Source organism: Melopsittacus undulatus, chromosome Z (genome assembly GCF_012275295.1).
Source record: "Melopsittacus undulatus isolate bMelUnd1 chromosome Z, bMelUnd1.mat.Z, whole genome shotgun sequence".
In the NCBI taxonomy this organism is placed as follows: Eukaryota; Metazoa; Chordata; class Aves; order Psittaciformes; family Psittaculidae; genus Melopsittacus; species Melopsittacus undulatus.
The window spans coordinates 66,734,635-66,740,954 of NC_047557.1; positions in this window are offsets into that span (position 1 = coordinate 66,734,635).

Here is a 6,320-nt window from a genome sequence, read left to right on the forward strand (position 1 = left end):
TACTACAATGCCTTGTTATACCACAACATCTGTCATGCACACACTTTTCTACGTTGTACACTCTTCTGTATATTGATCTTCATATTGTCTTTTACAAACTTGTGAGGTAGTAAGGTGCACACCAAATCCATCGCCCCAAGCCTTTAGCCTTTTTGTTAGTCCCTATACTTTCATTTACAATACACAACTCATTTTACCACAAAAATAACGTGGTGCACAAAATTAAGCATACATCTATTAGAGCTTTTCACACACATAAGGGTATGGAAACCGCACCCTCAAAATAATTTGTTTAATTTAAGGTTTCATGTTTGGTAATCGAAACAAGACCAGTAACCCCATGCAGAACTCCGGCTGCAGCAGAAATTGCAACAAATCATGTGAAGTCAGGTTGGGGAAATGTACGGTCCATGAATGCGTCCACACAATGAAGGTTGTTCATAAGGACACATCTGAGGAGTAGCTATTCAGTGCACCACTGACTACTTGTGTTCCATGACGGAGCCCCAGGTCCCATAGGCATGAAAATTACAGGTTTTTTTTTTATGACAAAAAAAAAAAAGCCATTTTTTTTACAGAAAATACAGTCCCAAAACTGCAGACAAGATGCTGCAGCTTTGGTTGAAATGAGGAGGTAAAGTTTATCCTTCTCTAACTGCTACATGCTCTCCCTCTCCAAATTAAGTTTCCAGTTCAGTGATGACAAACCTGGAGCTAATAATATTGACGCAATTATATCCTATTGCTAAGCACAGTTCTCTGCTGGAAGTGTTTTTTCCAAAACCTGTATAGTTCAAGTAACGAACATACACGGTAACCTAAGTACAGGCCTTACCTGAGCCCAACACAGCACTAAGCTATAGGACTTCTTAGGTATCGTCATCACCCATTCTAACATTCTTGGAGTTCTAACTTGCTTCAAGAAGTTAACATCTAGCTAACATTTTGCACTTGTAAACCATATGAAGTTTTGAGAAAGTTTGTGAACGGCAATGTTGGTCACCCTGCTTTACCAGGGTTTGTCAGAGGGCAAATGAGGAAATGTAGAAATAAAAATAGCAAAAATAAAAAAGCCAAACAATAAAAAACAACAATTTGATCGAAGAACATTGCCAGTAGAGATCAGTATATGCACTTCGCCAACAAGACTACTGCTTCACTTCTGCTGCATTCTAGGTACAGAATTTTGCTGCCTACATAGGACCATTATCTACCATCAGAAGCAGATGTTCAGCTGTGGAAAAGTGCTCTTCATAATAAAGCTTGCATGTCTGCTTTTTTTCCATGACGATTCTTTGCCGTGAGCTGCCAAAATGATAAACTACACTGTGAGTGCTCTCGTCTGTCTATTGTCAATCCTTTACAAGCATTGGTAGCTGTGATGAAATTCATGCTAGATAGCAGCTTCTGGCAACAAGCTACATAACTGTTACCAAAGAGATTGGGACCAAAAGACGGCAAAGCATCATGGAATCATAGATAAAACCATGGAATCATGGAATATTTAAGTTTGGAAAGGATCATGGAGTTCCAGCCCCTCACTGCAACTTCGCAGACAGTAGGAAAAATGATTTATTCATGACATTCAACGTTGCAAATACAGGAAGTATCCAATTGCACCAAACCCCTCTACAATGAAATTCCTCTTTCAGAGGCACTTTTCTGCTTTATATATCCCTCAGGTTGCTTGCATTAATCACAATGAAATCCATGCTTTGAAAGGAAAATGTCATCCTATTTCTCACTGTCATGTCATCTCAATTTCTCAGAGTTCCACAAATAAGACATCTTCTAAAAACATTTTCAATTATTGTAGTTTTGTTCAGTGCCAGGAAAAGTACACCTAAATACACTAGCAAGAATTATCAACTGTAATCTGGCAAACGAGAAATCTACAGCCAGTTTTCTTTGTTTCTTTCTTTCTTCTCCCACCCTTCCTCCTTATTAGCAATCAAAGCAAGTCAAATGAGGGAATTTCTTTTTTCTCTTGTTAGAGGGTTATTCCACTGTTCTTCTATTTCTAGATTGGCTTTTGACTACAGTGGGGAGCTCCATATTGGCTGTTCAGGATTTTATGCTTGCCTAGCCTCCTGGGGACAATGCATTTTTATAAATTCTATGAAGGTCACTGAGGCTGCCCCTAATATTTTATCTGCCTTTCTGTTTCACAAGTGTAATCTTACTGTAATGCCATTTTCTAAGTTGAACGAATGTCCTCTTTCATTTCATCATAGAAATGAGAAGAAGGCAAATGAGCTTGCTCATGTGGAAAGATTGTGATACAGTTTTTTCATAACCCTATCAACACAGCCTTACAGAAAAACTGCTTTTAAAATATTGCAAGTGCAAGTTAAGAAATCCAACACTAAATTTGTTCTTGAAAAAAGATGACCCGCTTGATATGATGTCATCACCATATGAAAAATATATGTAGATGCATTTGCGTTACAAATGGCAAGCTCAGTTCTTGGATGCGTCTATTCATTTGTTGCTGCTGCAGTAAATCACAGGCAGCGTGTTACTACAGCGCACTCTCTTTGGTCTAAAAAAATTTGAAAGCTCAAGCTAAGGAATAAATGCTAAATTATGAGGTTTTAGCTGAGAGTTAGAGCAGCAAAAATATATCCCCTTATGTGTACACCAGTATTATCCTTCTTGTCACTCCATGATGAAGGTCGCACTTGGCTTCAACAAGCAATCAAGCCAAGCTTGAGAATCAAAGGAAGCATAGTGTAGCGACTAGAGTGGCTGTAAAGGACTTGTGACACCATATTCTGGCCACAGGTTACCCACAGGGCCTATTGCACGGTTCACTCTTTTCCTGCAGTGTAGCACACAATGCCATAAACATATCTTCTTCGGACAAAGCCTGGAGATAACGTTGAGCCACTGCAAACACTGTGAGCTTCATGTGTCTCCATTCAGAGAACGATCAGACTGAGCAACTCCAGATCTAACAACCATGGATGTTAGCTCCTCAGCAAGGTGGTTGCTTTTTTTACCTACTAACAATACACGACAGGCTCTCTGTTTCTAGGTAAATAATGCTACCATGGGGTATCAGAGATGGAAACAGCCCAGACAGACACGACGGAAAGCCATAAGAAACACTATGCTCCTATGCTCACAGGGAGGAGTAGCTTCCAAAAGGTGGATGAAGGGAGAAAATTCAAAGAAAATATCTGATCTCCTGCCCTAACAAGTTCCACATTTAAAGCCAAATCATTGCAATTCGTGGTTAGTGAAAGCCCTCAGGCTACTGCTGACTCATGAATAAAGAATTGCAGAGCTCCAAGGGTTTGGTGTGGGGAAATGGGCAAGTGACTTCAGTAGGTAAAGTTTCTGCATTTACCTACCTTTCCAATTTCACCATTCATTTTGTCTCCTAGATCCATTTTAACAAGTAACGGGGTGCATTCTTTCACTGCTATTACTTAAGATTAAAATTTTTCCTTCTTTGTCCACAAGAAACTGTGTACTATGCGTGCGGTATTAGAGAAGAAATTGAACTCTTTCTCTGGAAGCTTAGGGTTTTGAGAAATCTGTTCAGACTTCTGGCATTCTAATGGATGTTAGAACTAGAAATAGAACTAGAAACACATCAAATTATTTATAAAAGGATGAATGCAAAATTTTGAATGTAGACAGGAGCTATGAAATGACATGAAACAGCAGGAGAGAAAAAAGTGTTTGTTAAAAAAGCACTCTGGGGTGTATAAGCAGGATCAAATCTGCATGAGATACGAAGCAATCCTTCTGTTTCACTCAGTATTGGTATTGAATTAACACAGAAACTCCAGAAAACAATGGAAGTATTTATAAAATTCTAAAAAATACGACTAGTGAGAAAAATCAAATTGCTGTTATTTGGATGGACAGAAATAGATTGAGAACATGTTGTAAACTGACAATTAGTTGTCCTTTTATAAGTGTAATTATGATAATTAGATTACAAGGGCTACAGTACTTGCTGAATATTCCTACAATTGATGGCTATTCTCAGCCATAAATAAGCTGACAAGGCACATGGGCTGTTTTTTCTTTTGGAGGCAGGTGCTAGCTAAAGAAATACATGCTACATTTTCTTAAATGTTGTTGAAATATTGTATTTCAGATTTATAAAAAAATTAGAGGTAGAAATCTGTAGTGAGTTTTCCCTCATTTTCTTAAGGACTGCACAGCTACATTTCTAACACTCTCCTTTTGTGTTTGCTGTTATTTAAAATCTCTACTGAGACTTACTGCTACATTTTCCCTCATTTTCATAAGGAATGCTCAATTATGATAAAAATGAGCAGGGTTTTTGGAAAATATCCTCAGTAAGGTCTGCACGAAAATGTAAGGATTTATTGTTGGACACTTAAGGACAGCTTAAGGACACTTAAGGACAACTTAAGCATTGTTATCATCATACCATCATATAATGCTCAATTATTAATGCTCAGGGTTAATTGAAGTCACTCTTTTCTCTTGCTGGATGGTGAAGAAGCTTTTCCTGCAGGGTTTTCTGAAAATATCCTCAGTAAGGGCTGCACAAAAATGTAAGGGCTTACGGAAATGTAATGCACTGTTTGTTAGATAAAATGAACACAGAGTGCTCTGTGCCTTCCATCTCTAAATACTTAATTAATGCTCATTGCACTCTTCAGGAACGAGTTCTTAAGAGGTTTTAAATAACAGACAAAATGAATGGTGAAATTGGAAAGGTAGGTAAATGCAGAAACTTTACCTACTGAAGTCACTTGCCCATTTCCCCACACCAAACCCTTGGAGCTCTGCAATTCTTTATTCATGAGTCAGCAGTAGCCTGAGGGCTTTCACTAACCACGAATTGCAATGATTTGGCTTTAAATGTGGAACTTGTTAGGGCAGGAGATCAGATATTTTCTTTGAATTTTCTCCCTTCATCCACCTTTTGGAAGCTACTCCTCCCTGTGAGCATAGGAGCATAGTGTTTCTTATGGCTTTCCGTCGTGTCTGTCTGGGCTGTTTCCATCTCTGATACCCCATGGTAGCATTATTTACCTAGAAACAGAGAGCCTGTCGTGTATTGTTAGTAGGTAAAAAAAGCAACCACCTTGCTGAGGAGCTAACATCCATGGTTGTTAGATCTGGAGTTGCTCAGTCTGATCGTTCTCTGAATGGAGACACATGAAGCTCACAGTGTTTGCAGTGGCTCAACGTTATCTCCAGGCTTTGTCCGAAGAAGATATGTTTATGGCATTGTGTGCTACACTGCAGGAAAAGAGTGAACCGTGCAATAGGCCCTGTGGGTAACCTGTGGCCAGAATATGGTGTCACAAGTCCTTTACAGCCACTCTAGTCGCTACACTATGCTTCCTTTGATTCTCAAGCTTGGCTTGATTGCTTGTTGAAGCCAAGTGCGACCTTCATCATGGAGTGACAAGAAGGATAATACTGGTGTACACATAAGGGGATATATTTTTGCTGCTCTAACTCTCAGCTAAAACCTCATAATTTAGCATTTATTCCTTAGCTTGAGCTTTCAAATTTTTTTAGACCAAAGAGAGTGCGCTGTAGTAACACGCTGCCTGTGATTTACTGCAGCAGCAACAAATGAATAGACGCATCCAAGAACTGAGCTTGCCATTTGTAACGCAAATGCATCTACATATATTTTTCATATGGTGATGACATCATATCAAGCGGGTCATCTTTTTTCAAGAACAAATTTAGTGTTGGATTTCTTAACTTGCACTTGCAATATTTTAAAAGCAGTTTTTCTGTAAGGCTGTGTTGATAGGGTTATGAAAAAACTGTATCACAATCTTTCCACATGAGCAAGCTCATTTGCCTTCTTCTCATTTCTATGATGAAATGAAAGAGGACATTCGTTCAACTTAGAAAATGGCATTACAGTAAGATTACACTTGTGAAACAGAAAGGCAGATAAAATATTAGGGGCAGCCTCAGTGACCTTCATAGAATTTATAAAAATGCATTGTCCCCAGGAGGCTAGGCAAGCATAAAATCCTGAACAGCCAATATGGAGCTCCCCACTGTAGTCAAAAGCCAATCTAGAAATAGAAGAACAGTGGAATAACCCTCTAACAAGAGAAAAAAGAAATTCCCTCATTTGACTTGCTTTGATTGCTAATAAGGAGGAAGGGTGGGAGAAGAAAGAAAGAAACAAAGAAAACTGGCTGTAGATTTCTCGTTTGCCAGATTACAGTTGATAATTCTTGCTAGTGTATTTAGGTGTACTTTTCCTGGCACTGAACAAAACTACAATAATTGAAAATGTTTTTAGAAGATGTCTTATTTGTGGAACTCTGAGAAATTGAGATGACATGACAGTG